We start from the raw sequence: 16,481 nt of genomic DNA on the forward strand, positions 1-16,481 counted from the left end.
GTGTGTATATATGGTTGATGCTTGCTGTTCCATAATTCATTAATGAGTGTTGTTCCATAAAGTACATTCCATCCAATTTGCCTTAAGAGAGAAGATTGCTATTTTATTGCAGAATGTGAGTTTGGTTCAATAGAGCAAGTTTAGTTCTGACTCGCGAGACTTAGTTTATTTGATTGTTGTTCCATTTACTGCCGTTCCATTTACTGCTGTTCCATTTCAGACTTGCTGTTCCATTTCCTGTTTGCTGTTCCATTTTACTTTCTGTCGTTCTATTTACTTGCAATTGCTGCGTTGGTGTGAGAGAAGGTCTAAGGCTGTAGTGAGCCTCAGCAGTCGCTGCCTAGCTCCCAGACCTATGGTCCATGCTCTAATTTCCTTTCCATCAGTTTCTAGAGGGATGGGTTATCGCTTCCGCACCCTCGACTGATAAGCTGCCTTGTGTGATTTTATTCTTTTAAATTAATTTAGTCATAGTTTAGCATCCGTTTACTCTTGTATTTTCTGAACGCTGTACTACTAAGCATTACTCTGACGAATAGCCTCGGATTGAGATACTCTTTGCAATAACAAAGCGTTCCCGGATTGACTTATTAATGTGGAATAACTAGAGGTGAAAGAGACCCTTGTTACAGCTCTACAGTGCCCCCATCTCACTTTCTCGATTTTCCAAAGGGGGTGAATCAGTGAGAGATTACATACGATAGTTCTGTCAACCAAGTGCACAGCCTAGCAGGGACAGAATGATTAACATCAGGGATGCTAGTGATTTACCATTAAGGACGATCCTCTTTACCATTTCCAAATTGGCTGGTAGTGCGACACTACATTTGGTAAACAAATCATACATGCAGTATGCAAAAGAGTGTCTAGAGCCAAAAGTGTTCAACTGGTGCGAGGCAGTACTTTCATCCTTGAAAGAAAAATTGACCAAGGTGAAACGCAGAAGGACAAAGAATTTTGGCTATGGGTCGATCCTGATTTCTTTGTCCTTGGAGAGAGTTCAACTTATGCAGCCACAACATGTTTCACTGGGTGTATCTGGACCTAGGGATCCACGAATGCAGAGATGGGTATATCTTATGGTTAGGCATGCTGGTCAGTAATTGATCTCATTTACCCCCGCATTCTTTGAGTGGCTTTATCGACAGGATATGGCCATTGCAGAGTATCCATATTCAAAGATTGATTTTTGCAGGGATCCAGACTTGATGTTACCAGTGGGAGCACAGTGGGGTGCTATAGGTAAATTGTTTGACCAAAGTGTTTTTTGATTTTAAAGTTTCTACATTTTTTTTGTTTTTGATTATCTACAAGACTAAACAAAATCATTTTTTATGTATGCAGACGTTGGACCTGTTTGACCTGTTGGACACCAACGAGAGGAAGGTGGGCCAGCACAGAGACCTATTAGGAGAGCAGTTCTCTGAGACTTAGATTTAGCCGAGACACTGGCTGAACTACACGACCATATAGAGGGTTTAACCCTAGGCATTCCAGATATCTGGATCGAGGAGTTTCATATGTGACTACAGCGCCACACCATTGGTGTGCTGAGTCGTTGGATGAGACTTTTATGCATGATAGCACAAGTTGTGACCTGTTATCATGAGAAACACTAGTCTACTTAGATGTTTTCTACATACATTTTGAGTTTTTGGTTCAAATGACCAATTTTTGTCTTGGACACAAACTTTTTGTAAAAACTTTTAAAACAACTATCTATTTTACTTTCAGAGTTTTATTATGGTTATGTGATGCAATCCTATTCAACTAATGATGTGAATTGAAAATATTTACTTTACATATGTCACAAATGTATATTTAAGACATAATTTGCTAGAGAATTAGTTAATGTGTTTAGATTTCTGGAAATATGTTGATATTGAATAAACTCAAAATACCTTTCTAAAATATGAACTCTAAGGAACATATGATGAATTGCTGGGTTTCAGATGGTATAAATTCCAGTAAGTTGTAGTACAACGAGTTGTGAGTCTAGCCTAATGATGATTCGGCATATGCCAAGTGAAATGGCATCAGAGAGAAGTTCAATCAACGCACTATACTCAACGATATTGTTTGTCGATTGACCAATGCAAATCCCTTTAAAACTCACTAACTCACCGCTTGGAGTGAAATTGGCCCATGCTGCAAAGGATAGATTCTGCATACTATGACTAGCCCCATCAGCGTAACCAACAAATGGTTCCGAAAAGTTCAACATCTGCAACAAATGCAAAGTGGATTACTTAACCAAATAAGAACTCTAAAAGAAACACACACACACATGCAATCAAAGCATATATACAGTGAGTTTTACTACACTTAACTAAGCATAGTAACGTTTAAGGTACAGCCCGTTTCAGGGTTGCGATAATGGAATCCCATCATAGTCCACTAACTCATATGCACCTTTCATCAAAACAAGCTTAACAATATAAGGGCCCATCCATAGCAGTTCAAATTTTCCCGCTCCAAGTTTATCAGACTCCTGATCGTAAAGCAAGACCAAGTCACCTTCTGAGAAGACACAAGGCTTGACATTTTCATTCTATTGCACCTTAATATGTTTCTTATGCACTTTGTTAGCCAATGCATCATCACGACGGGTTTCATCCAGATGGATTAACTCCAAGAAATTCCCTTCTTCTTTAGAAGTGTCAGGTAGTAGGTCAATTGCGAGTTTGAGAGATGAGATTTCACATTGAATTAGTAAGACTGCTTCCAAACCATACACCAACTGAAAAGGTGTGAATCCGGTTGCATTTCTCAGCAAGGTTCGATATGCCCACAGAGTCGAGTACAGGATTAAATTCCAATTTCTTTTATGAACTCCAATCATTTTTTGCAACATGTGCATAAGGACTTTGTTTATGGCCTCAACTCGTCCATTAGCTTGCAGGTAGTATGGAGTAGAACTATCATGTGATAGTCCTAAATTGGCGGTCAACTCAACCATCATGTGATTGCGAAAATGCAATCCATGATCTGTAACTATGGCTTGTGGTACACCAAACCTGGCAAACACATGGTTGAAGAAAAATAAAGCAGTCATTTTGCCACTGTTGTTCAATGTTGGCATCGCCTTGGCCCATTTGGTAAAATAGTCAACGACAACTATAATATACCCATGCCCCCTGGCCAAGGTGGGGTTACATGTCATATAATCAATGCCCCATTTGGCGAATGGGCCAACATCAACGACTAGATGCAATGGTGTAGGTGGTAATCTAGTTTTTCGGTCAAATATCTAGCAAGCATGACAACTTCTGATAGCAATAATGCAATCTTTGAATATGGTTGGCCAGAAGTAACCAGCACAAAGAATTCTCTGCGCAGTAGCATATCCAAATAAGTTTCCACCATAAGCACCTAAATGACATTCATTCAAAGCTTTCTCAGCTTCCTCATGAGTGAGGCATCTACGTAAAATCGTATCAAAACCACGATGATAAAGCATATCACCAATGATCATATAATATTTGGTTTGGTATCGGGTATGATGATGTTCAGAGCGAGAGGTATTGGGCCGAAAAGCTTGGGTCTGGAGATAGACCAGTATATATCCATACCATGGATCACTTGACGAGATAAGAAACAAAGAATCATCCAAGATTGATGCTTTTGATGTTGAATCAATGGAGGATGACGGAAGATCGCAAAGTAACTCAGCAAAAACAAGAGATTTATTTTATTTAGATTTGATGAACTCCAAATCAAACTCCTGCAAAATGACTATCCATTTGGAATATTCCCCCCCATCAATTGACGTGACAAAATGTATGTCATAGGGTTTCAATTCGATATAATTTTAGTTTTACGGAGAAGGATGTAATGACGAAAATCTCTGTACAGCTTGAACAACTACCAAAGCTAACTTTTCGACATAGGAATACTTACTTTCTACATTGTTGAGATTACGACTCAATTAATAAATAGGATGTTTAATTCCACTTTCTTCTTGGACTAAAACCATGCCAATGGTTGTATCTGTAGCGGCGAGATACAGGTAATAGTCTTTTTGATAGTTTGGGCATACATTAATGATGCTCTAATAAGGAAATATTTAAGAGCATCAAAGGAAGCTTCTACAACCTGATCCCAATGGAAGGGTACCCCTTTCTTCAATAGACACGTAAAACCTTTAGCCAACTCAACATAGTTTGGAATGAACCGCCTCAGAGAGTTTGCCTTCCCTTGAAGTCTCTGTAATTGTAACAAGTTTAAAGGTGGAGGCAAGTCAAGGATTGTCTGAACCTTAATTGGATCAAGTCGAATTCCATCATTTCAAACCACGAATCCAAGTAATCGACCAGAGCCAACACAAAACACAAACTTGTGTGGCTTGAGTCTTATGTTGTAGTGTCGGCACTGTAAAAATATTGCTCTCAAATGTTGAGGGTGATCAGTCCAGTTTTGTGAATGAGCAGGTAAATCATCAAGATAAGGTTGAACAATGTGCTTGATATCATGGAAGGCATAATTCATTGCCCTCTAAAATGTAGCCCTTGAATTCTTCAAACCAAAAGGTAACTTTCGATAGGCGAATGTGCCCCACAGACAAATAAAAGTTGTTTTAGATTGGTCCTATGGGCGGATATGGATTTGATTGTAACCAGAAAATCCATCCATGAATGAGAAGATCCCACATCCGGCACATTCATCAATAATCTGGTCTGTAAAGGGTGTAGGATAGTTGTCTTTTGGACATGCTTGATTTACATCCCTATAATCGACGCACACTCAAATTGTCCCTTGTTTTTCATAACTGGAACAATGTTAGATACCCAATCAGTAAGAGGTATAGGGAAAATGACAAAGACAGTGGGCAGGGTCAGCAGCGTTGAGAACTCAGGGTTACTCAATCTGTTGTGGGTGCCCCATTATCACCGCACCCTAATTAACACAATCTGTGTGTGCCAACTTCTCCCACTAGTGCACAATGATTGTTTATGGTTGGGAGGGTCTATCCCCATCACTGACATGCTTATTCACATAATCACACATCTAACTTATAAGGGCATGAACCTAGCCAAGGATTTTGGCAAAAGATTGGGGAAAATTACCTCGCAGAAATAATGAAAATGGATTACGACCTCCATAAGAAGTCACGAGGATATTCAATTATTTCTATAATGGACCTGGCAGTCTAATTAGTTGCCCAGATTTTAGCAGGAAATGTGATGAGAAAATGCCACGCGGATGAAGTTCTGGTGCCCACAGTTTCCCTGGCTACACAGTGCGTGAAAGGCGTACAATTTAATTGGGCTAGATACCTCTATCAGGAGTTCTTGGTGAACTACTACAAGGCCCATGATGAAACCAAGTCATTTCACTATGCTTGGTTGTTACTGTCAATCGTGCTAGTTGCATGGATATTGTCAGAGGATAGCCAATTTCCTCTGCTTGAGGAAGGATTACTAGAGGAAGCGCAGTTTGCTTCCTTATGGTCTACGGAGGATGGCATGCGTAATGATGAAAAAAAGATATTTTGGGTTCTCATGGAGATGGATCTCCGCATGGCCATTAATCAACATCTGAGGTTGTCCCCAACCTTGTTCACGCAGCTATCAGCCTACACGGCATTCTAGGTTGACTTCCACAGGGTATATATCTAGGCACGAAAGGATCCAGCACATAAATGGCTTGACTTGCCCTATTTGGTGATGTAAACAGATGTGGAGGAGGTTATAGAGAAATGGCCTACAAAGTCGCATGCCCCATCAAACTTAATTGCTCGACCAATCAAGGGGGTGGAAATTTCTGTCGCATAGAAAATAAAGGAGGAAGCTAAGCAGGTTGCGGGTAACCTAGCAGCATAGAAAAAGAAGGAAGTTGCTAAAAAGGATCATGTGGAGCAAGAACATGCTGCCAAGGAGTACATGGAACAGGAACATCGCGAGTCACAAAAAGGTGTCAAATCACCTTCGCAGGAGACAGAGGAAGAAGAACTTTTAGGGCAAGGTGGCGGAGGCGATGAGGGGCATAACACCCCATTTATTCTGAAGAGACAAGGAAAGGAGCAACAGGGAGGTACAAGGAAGAAGTATAAATCGAATAAGTCATAGGTCAATCCCATGGTGTTAACGGAAGGTGATATCGATGAGATCGGGGATAAAATCAATGATACCACGACTGAAGTGTTGCAGCCGTTTAAGAAAAAATGCATGCAGACATTGGGGAGCATCCAAAGGATCTGTGCAAGCTATATATCCAAGAAAATAGAATATAGGTGGGAACTGGACAAGCGAGCATGGAGCAAGAGAGCCTGAAAACCGGTACAAGCCAACCAGTAGAGTTAGTAAGGACCCTAGACCTCAGAGCTATAGCATTGCCAAATGGGTCCCTTCATGGAGAGTCTTCCAATGATGGCTTTATCTTGAGTACAATCAAGAACATTGAGCTAAATATAACAGCTCTCTCTAACGAGACCCACCACGCATTGCATAGAGGGGTGGCAGATGAATTGAGAACTAGGGAGCAGCATGCCTTCAACCTTATTAGTGAGTACAAAGTGAACAATGAGAAAATGTTCACTGAAAAGACGCAAGATTTGAAGGAAAAGGAGGCACTTCAAACGCGTAGTTCCAACCTGGAGTTAGCAGTAGCCGAGGCATTCAAGACAGTGCCTGAGCTTCACATCCCGGAGGATGCACAACCAAAAGCCAAAATCATAAAACTAGCTGCTAGTGTCCGTGAGGGTAAAGAAAAGGTTGACCGAGTCGTGTTTGAGTTCAACATGAGGATTACAGAGTTGCAGTTAAATTTGTAGCACATGACTCCGCCTGAGGTCTAGGAGCAGCAACTGCGATAAAGGAAGGAATGGCTACATTGGATGCCATAGTCACTGACTGTGCAGCATTGTTTGAGCACGTTGTGGAGCTCGTGACCAATCTGCAGGAGGATCTGAACATGCAGATGCTAAACATAGAGGTAAGGGAGTTGCAGCGACAAGATGATGAATTCAGGGTGAATGTGCTCTCCATAGCACCATCACAGTGCCTTGCTAAGTTGCAGGAAGGAAATCAACTCCTAGCACAGGTGGAGGAAGCATAGAAGAAGGACGCCTTGCTAAAGGCCAGGTTGCAGCCTTAGTTAGAGGTGGTTTATCAATTCACGACAACCATTCAGGATAACCTTAAAGGGTTGCAACAGAAACAGGAGATGATGAGGCCGGTCGTAGAAGGACCAGCCACTGAAAAAATGGTTGAGGAAGTCAAGCAGGCAACAACGCAGAGTGCTGCCAAAGTTGCAGTGATCCAAGTGGAGCTGGGGGCTCTTTACAGTATGATCACAGTGCCAGCAGAGTGACTCAAGGGCGAGTCACGATCTTTGTGTTAGGGGCCTGTTAGGATGGGGTCCCCTGGGTTAGCTTTGGGGTTAAGATAACCCAAGTTTTGATTAGTTTTTCTAAATAATATAAAGTCTCTGTGATTTGTGGATGTGGAGCGCATAGATGAATAGGAGTCATAGGGGTTTAGCCCCTTGTTTTATGTAAAGTTTGAGTCGGTTTTGAGATTCACTCATGGTTTGCAGACCATGGCATTGTATGAAAAACACTATAAATAATTTTGTCTTGTAGAGTCTAAGGCATGTTTTTGATAGTAATTGATGATGGATGGGAAGTGATAGTGAAGAGAAGTGGGCCAGATAGGATAAGAAAGGCTCTATAGCTAAGTGTGCAGAGGCCTCAGTAGAGTCTGCAGTTGAGTGTGCAGACCCCTACAGCTAAGTGCATGGACCCTTGAAACTGAGTGCTTAGGGTAGTTTTGAGCCTGTAATCCTTAATTGAAGATTAATAAAGACATTTTACAAAGAATTCTTGCGTATTTCTGTTAATTATATATGTTGTCGATGAATGATGTGTTTTATGAAATATTGATTGAATGTTACACCATTCTCATGAAAACGTGTTAATGATGTATGCAATGCATGCTTAAGTAATTTCACACAGACTCTGATGAATTCTCTGGTGTTTATTAATAACTTAAGTAAACCTGCATGAACCCTAACTTAGGAATGCTCTCTGATGCACATATGTAGGCTAATTGACTATTAGAGGTCTGCAAGGACGGATCATAGACCTTTGTGAAGGTTTGAAGGCTATTTTAATGGAGTTGCAGCAAGGTTCCCTAAGGGGTTATTGATCTGCACGAAGTCAGATCTGAGGTGCTGGAAGACATCACACTAGTCTCTAGATGAAAAAACTTGGTTCTAGAATCTCCCCATACTGCTTCAGGTGAGACTGCAGCCTGCATTACACGGGTTGTTTCCGAAAGGCCCAGTAGTGTAGGGTTTTTTTGGTTGGCGCAAATAACTTTGAACTTGGTTGAGGACCCCCTAAACCAACAAGATAAATGGTTCAAGTAGTAAAGGCTAAAACGATGGGAGTCAGCTGAGAAACACAAGAGTCCATACAAAGAGCGAACAACAACCTAAAGCAAAGGCAATCACAGGGATGGGCACGCAGATATTTCATTTATCTTTCTGATAGATTGTTTACTTATTTTTTTGTCTTGTAATATTCCTCCCTTCTATGAGGCAATTAATTCTGTAATGTTTTTTGGGACATAGAGCCATCCCTGACCGAGACAACTAGTCAATCTGATAGTTGAGACTTGGCTAAAGATATTTTGTTGTAATAAATGTTCTATGCTCCCCTCTCTAGATAAATAGCGGGAATCTAAACTTCACAAAGGTTCACAAATATGAAGAAAAAGCTACATGTATTTGAGACTGTATAACTTAATAATATAGATCTTTCATAATATCAAGTAAATGGTGGTGATTCCCCCTTCGAGTATTATAATATATTATCCTCCTATTGAAATTCATTATGTTCATGTTTCTTCTCTGAATTCATGCAATAATAGCTGCTAGAAATATTCCATATTTCCTTACAGATTCATTTGTATTGATTCGTTAATGCAAATGCATGTATGAAGGGCTGAAATTATATCTTTAAAACTGCACTACATGAATCATAGCACCCAGCCTCTATGTTTTCCATTATATCTACCTGTAACTCAAATAAGTGTAGAAATCCTTATTGTTTCAAGCTCTATGTGTTAAATATAGAATTCTTGATGCTTTGGGCTCTATGTGATGAGTTATTCTTTCTCCTTATCCTCTCTCATTTACTATGCAAAGCTTATGAAGCTGTAAACCCTCAAACCACTCAGCTTCCGCTATTTTATGCAGACATTTTTGTGACCTGTATGTGTGAAGAAGTTCCTAAAATACATGAATTATACCTATGGATGAATGAGCCAATTCATTGATATATATATATATATATATATATATATATATATATATATATATATATATATATATATATATATATATATATATATATATATATATATATATATATATATATATATATATATATATATATAGATATAGATATAGATATAGATATAGATATAGATATAGATATAGATATAGATATAGATATACATGTGATGTCTTCATTTTCCCGAAAATCATTTGAGACACTCAAAATCTAGATGTGTCGAGGCACTAGTCTTGTAAGAAATCCAAGGTTGCCTTTGGGAGCTACAACAAGTTCAATGGAGAAGGATGTGATCCTTCTGGTTATGTTTCATAAGTTGTTTCACTAATTTATGCTATGTCTTTTATCATAGACTTATCAGTTACATTTATGCCAAGTGTTTGATAGAATGTCAGTCCCAGTTGGGGATGCTCAGGCCTAGTCCTAAGGGTGACTTTTTATTGATCAGTATTGTTATCATGTCTTTGATGAATTCTGAAAGTTACCAAAAGTTATGGGCAGAGACCAGGATTATGAGCTAGAAAAGTGGCTTAAATCACTAGGTCGCTGGCACATAACTGGAAATTTTGGACCACAGTCCCTGGTAGCAAGGCTTGTGAGAGTGACTTTGGGTTTCTGAGCTGTCCCTTTCCCATAGCATGAGAGTGACTATGGCCTAAGAGCTGCAAAATAGTAGTGAGACCTAGGGACAGGCTATCTAAGTGGATGAGTTGTCTCTTGAGGGTTATGTTGATGATGTTGGATGACAGTAGGTGATTTTCCATCAATTCCACTTCCTTAAGGTGACATTGGAGGTCGAATCTGATTTTATTAGCATCTCTCCTCATTTTTACCGGTTTGGCATGGTTACTTTGGGTAGACCTGAGACGGGGTTTTAGAGAGTGGTACTAGAGCATGGTTGCTTTGTGTCATATATGGTGCTATAGATATGGGTGAATGTGTTGGTCTTGCATGCATGTTAGTTACGTGTGTGTCTCTTACACTTGCATTCCATGTGCTTGTCGCACTACATCATATTGATCATGGTTGTAGTAAGGTTTCCATGAGGAACTTGATGTTGATTTTATGGAATGCATCATCAGGAGTATAAGATTGGTTATATGAATATATGCAACTTGACTACATCCTAGTACGCTGGTTTTCAGTCTTGGTTATTTGATTATATGCATCAATCTTGTAGGTTGATTACAAGAATTGATCACTTATGCTTGACTACATGCGGTTATGTGTATGTGTAGTTGATTAAGCATTGCTTATGTAGGTTTATAGTTGCATGAGGCAATGTGTACAATGGAGTAGTGGTTTTCGTCATGAATTAGGTCATGGTTCGAGTAGTTGATATGGTCATGCATTGATGACTCGACTCTAGCTAGAATAATGGGTATATGGTTTGGTACTCATTTGTTATATGTCTATATGCAGTCGTTATGCATGAATGGTCTTGGTTATAGTTATGTGTGAATAGTAGGTCAAACATACCTCGTGAAGTCATGGTATACAATTTAGGTCATTAGGGTGATATTGGTATGTTATGTTGCTAATGTGTTGGCTGAGATAGAATAGGAGATGCAGATCATCCTAAGGAGGATGTAACATTAGAATTTGGGGTAAGAGCAGATCGTCATATAGGTATTGTATGTTTGGCATGTAGGTATGTAAGTCAAAGATTGTTATAATAATTAGGTTTATGTACATGTCTTTTGATGTTATGGTTACATTCATGACAGATGTTAGCTTATTAGTGTAGCTATATGCACGTGTCAGATAGTCAAGAATGATAGTAACTTGCAGTTGTATGCATTGCTATTGTTGTTTTATATTAGATAACCTGATGATTATGTTATATGTTGTTGATGAGTATGTTATAGGTTAACTTGTTGTTGTTATAAGATAGTTAGCTTGATGTGTAGGTTATATTATGTTGATGAGAATGATAGTTAGGTTGATTATTAGGGTTATAACATTTATACCTTGACGTTATATGTATCATGCTAAATTGGATTGGCCTATGTAGATGGTTATGGTTACAATATTCAGGTATGAGACGACATATTTGTGATATGTTGTTGTACTAATCTAGATTGACTTTGCATATGGGTGAATGATAATTGTGTATGAGTTATGATGTAAACATGTTAGCCAGTGACTATCTTGGATATCATGATCTTATTTCTGTTTGAGTTGATATGTGGTGAAGTTATATCATGCTAACTAGATTGATTGTGCAGGAAAGATAGCCTCGCATGAGAGACAGTAAGGTATGAGTTTTCTTAGGTTGTATATTTGGTGCTTGATTGTTTGATTATGCCATCTAGTTGATTTATTTAACATGGTATGTTTCAATTTGGTTGAATGTTTGATTAATTGAATAATATGAGTATGTGTTCAAATGATATTGTTTTAAGATGATTGTGCTAATACATATGAGTTGAGATAGCTGACATGTACTTCACTATGACAAGTGATAGTTGTAGCATTATGTATTATGACTGATTACTATGATTTGATTATGGATTATGACATGATTGTTAGTCCTGGTAAAGGTTGATTTCAAATTGATATATATGATTGTCTTGATATGTGGAACATGTGGCTGACATGTGTGAGCAGTTGCAAGAAACATGCTTGGTATTAGTGTGACAACGTAATAGTTGAAGTGTTTATATAACTAATAGTTGGGTGATGCGAGAACGCATAGTAAGCCTCGACTGCAGCAAGAAAAAAGGTAAAATAAAGGAATTGGGCAAGAATTTCTTTGGCTAGGTTTGGAAACCCTAATTCCAAACAAATGAGTTCTTTGCATACATGGAGTCTTCTTAACCTTGATTTTGTTGACATTATGTGGATATGTGATTGATTCATGAACATGTACTTGACATGTATATTAGCTAGTCTCTAGTTATAGGTGGATCTGTTAAGATAATTGGAGTCCCTTGAGAGATGGCGTGGACGTGTTCAGTTGCAAGGCAGCAAGATTGGCACGACAATATGAGGTAACTGATTTATTGTTATGTTTATTTATGCAGTGACATTATGTGTTTATGGCAGTATAATGCAGGGAGTCGCATGGCAAGAGAGATTGCCATGAATCTTGAAGAAGGCTCAGGTTGAGCTTTCCTTTGGAAGAACTGGGAAATGTGGCGATCCTTTTGGCTATGTTTCATAAGTTGTTTCAGTCATGTATGCTTTGTCTTGTATCCTAGACCTGTAGGTTGCATTGATGCCAAGTGTTAGACAGAATGTCAGTGCTAGTTGGGGATGCTCAGGCCTAGTCCTGAGGGTGATTTTTGATTGATCAGTATGGTTATCATGTCTTTATTGAATTCTACAAGTTACAACAAGTTCTGGCTAGAGGCTAGGATTTTGGGCTAAAAGAGTGGCTTTAATCCTGGGGACGTTGGCACATAACTGGGAATTTTGGACCATAGTCGTTGGCAAGCAGGCCTATGAGAGCGACTTTGGGTCTATGGTCACTCCCTTTCCCACAGCATGTGATCTACTATGGCCTACGAGATGAAGAATAGAAGTGGGACCAAGGGAAAGGCTATTTGAGTGGCTGACTTATCTTGTGAGGGTTCTATTGATGATGTTGGATGACTGTAGGTGGTATTTCGTCGATTCCACTTCCTTAAGGTGACATTGGAGGTTGAATTTGATTGTAGTAGCATCTCTCCTCATGTTTACCTAGTTTCCATGGTCACTTTGAGTAGGGGGTGTTACAAATTGACTAATATCCTCCAAAATATCTAAGTGTGAGAAGGATTGCCTATCTACAACTATTAAAATTTCCATATGCAGAATTTCATTTCAAGTTTCTGAGGGGATGGTGGAGTGAAAATATTCAACAACCTCTTGCCTCTCATGTTGGGCTCGATTATAGCCCTATGGGTCTCTACCTACCCCCCCTCCCCCCACCCCCTGATGCCTACTGCGTATGAATTGATGTTACATGCTACCAAGCTAGAATCTCCACCAAGTAACCTCACAGAGCTTACCAAAGAAAGGTAAATGTAAACAAATTACAATCATGGGCTTAGACAAAAAATAGACCTAGATAAATAAACTCCAAAAGGGCATAGCTCTATTCCTGTAGTGAAAATCCACTTGTATCCAGACAAACATGAATGAAACTTATAAAGCACGGCTATACTTGCTAAGGAATTTCTATAGACTAAACGTATGAACTGTAAACTATATTAAATTAACCAAAAAAGAAAGTGATCCCATGCAATAATCCAAAGCCTGGTACCAATGCTTATATATGTCACTAGTAGTAGATGAACGGGGATTAAAACAGTCCCATAGTATAAATATAATAGAGACCAATTTTGGGGAGGAAACTGAGACCAAAACCTAGACCCAGTAGCATAATATGAGTGTAAATAATTCCAACCGTAGATAATTCCATTAAAGAAATGACAAGTGCAAGCTAGCTTCAGAATTACCTAGACTATAGTGACCACTTCGTGGTGAGAGCAAGTGGGCTTCCATCTCCTTTTCATATCAGGAATAATAAGGTCAATCCAATAGTATCGAGAAATAACCTATAGATTCTCTACCTTTCCTATAATCTCTCTAAGTTCCAAGCCACAAGGATCTAGCACCATGATTTCCTTCACCCACCTAACATTTGAGTTTGTTTTATCCTTTTTGTCAACCTGTGGTTCTCTCCAAGGAACCGAGTAGTTTTGTGTCCATAAAGAAATGAGGTAATCACCTCCTTTTATCCCTAAAAATTTCCACTAGACCAACCATAACTCATAGCCAGAGACGACTAACTTTTTCTTTATCAAAATGCACTAGAGGTGGGCTTGTCATCCTCCTCACATCCTACAAATGAACCTCTAAATAATTAGTAGGAGCTCAAATATTTCATGCTCTTCCATGCATAAGCCTAGCCACAACACCCCCTCCATTTATTGTCAGCACATCCCGAGGGTGGCGGGCACACTCCCCCACATCACCATTCGCCTCAGTCCTCACAACCATTGAGGAATAATTTTATTTTAGTTTAGTTTAGTGTTTTTTTACTGATTCAAAATGTTTAGATAACATGCAACATAGCATAACAATATAGGACATTGGAACACCTCTTCCATACTAGGTTAGGACTTGGTGCAATTATAGATTATTAAATATTTTCAAAATTAGTTTTCAATAATTGTAAATTGCTAAAATATGTCATAAGTAAGAAAGGTTTCCACATTTCCTTATATTAGAAGCATTCCTAGATGCATTCTATTCGGTATCTAAAAAGTTAAGTTCACCCTCAACCTTGTATTTTTATACCTACCTACAACCATCATTTGATATGTCTATTTATCTACTTGAAGTAATATATATATATATATATATATATAAAAGATCCATTTTGAGTGAGGAAAATATGTCATGAAGAGTGTTGTTTTCTCACATGAAAAGAATAGCCACATAGTATACCGCTCAATTGCTTTAGAGAATGAAAAATATGATTGATTTTTTTTTTCCATTGATGGGCATTCAATCTAGATTAGTGTTATAGCATACAAGTTATTCAATACAAGTTTAATTCAATATTAATGATCTACAATAAATAGAGTTTGGACTTTGTTCACAAATTTAATATATTTTTTTTGGAACCTTCAATTATTAGAGTCTATTATTCTATGGAAAGAATACATATATATTTACAATGTGTAGGGATATGGTTAATTGAACATTGGAGAAACAAAACTTCCATTAAGCTAGTAATGTAAATAGATCAGTGAATTCATAAAAATATATACAAATATATAAACAATTATAATTTTTATTTTCTTGGAGAAATCATGTTAATGATATGGGAAAGCCATAGGACTATCAATTATGGATCATATTGGTATGAGTAGAGTTGAATCCATGACTTTGAAGTTTTTTGCATTCAAGGAGAAAGTGGACCTATCATGGAAAAAACATTGAAAAACGAGACATTGGAAGACTTAAGAGGATCTGTCATTATTGTTATGTAAAATTGATACAAAAGAAAAGTTTAACTCTTGTAATTGGGGGAGAAGGTAATCCAATTAGAAGATTGAAATTAAGGGAGGCTTACCCAAATGATGACTTAATTGCACCAAGAATTGGAAATGAAGTTGAATACTTTTGGAACTAAAATCATCATCTATGTAAGCATCCTTTAATATAGAAAAATCACACTACATTAGGTTGAATTTCTATATGATTATGGGACGACATCCCCTTCAATTGGAACATTATAGTATGCTAATTTATCATTAAATTACCAAAAAAAAAATTATCATGTTAGGTCCTTATAATACTAGTGTAGCCCCTTATTGTTATTGTTGTGCCCTTAGATTATTATTGTTATGTAGGCTTTGATTATATTGTGACCCCTTAGACTCTTACATTTAGAAAGGAGGTTTTGTTATTTGTATCATCCAAGAATTATTCATTAATGTAATGTAAAGGAGGTTCCCCCCTTGAAGAGGCTAATATTTAATTAATTGATCTATCTTTTCTTAGATTTTATGAGTTGGTTGCATAACACCATGAATTATTCATTAATGTAATGTAAAGGAGGTTTCCCCCTTGAAGAGGTTAATATTCAAGTCGTTGATCTATCTTTTCTTATATTTTGTGAGCTAGTTGCATAGAATTTGGTATCAGAGCTTTGGATTTTAGGGTTTTGTTGCTTCAAACAAGACAACTTGGTATTTTCTCTATAAAGTTTTTTATGTGAAGCATAAGAAGCTAAACATTTGACCGCATGGATTGAAAATCGTGGTGAACTTCATGTAAAAATTTCATAGCTTGGTTCGCTATATATTCAGAGATATGATCTAAGGAAGTTAGTGTTTTTGCAGGCTCCAGAATTCAATCTAAAACAAGTGACCTAGGGAAAATCATCAAAAATTTCTCTCTGAGCATTGGATTTGAATTTCGTAAAAAGTGATTGAAATTGAATGGACTCTAGTTTCATCTATATTGGTTTTAGGGTCGAAGGTCGAAATCGTGACACATGAAACTCCATACCATTTCACTCTAGTCAACTAGTCTATAATCAGGTCATAATGGGAGATCGACCATAAATGTTTCTTGAAACATCAAATATTTGTATGACTTATTGGGTTGGAAAGAAAACTCAGAGGGATACCACAATAATTAATTTCATACCTTGGAGATCTCACATTACAGATCTACAATA

The sequence above is a fragment of the Pinus tabuliformis genome, chromosome 2_2 (genome assembly GCF_031772625.1).
Source record: "Pinus tabuliformis cultivar Carrire ecotype Pingquan chromosome 2_2, CPIR1, whole genome shotgun sequence".
NCBI classification, from domain to species: Eukaryota; Viridiplantae; Streptophyta; class Pinopsida; order Pinales; family Pinaceae; genus Pinus; species Pinus tabuliformis.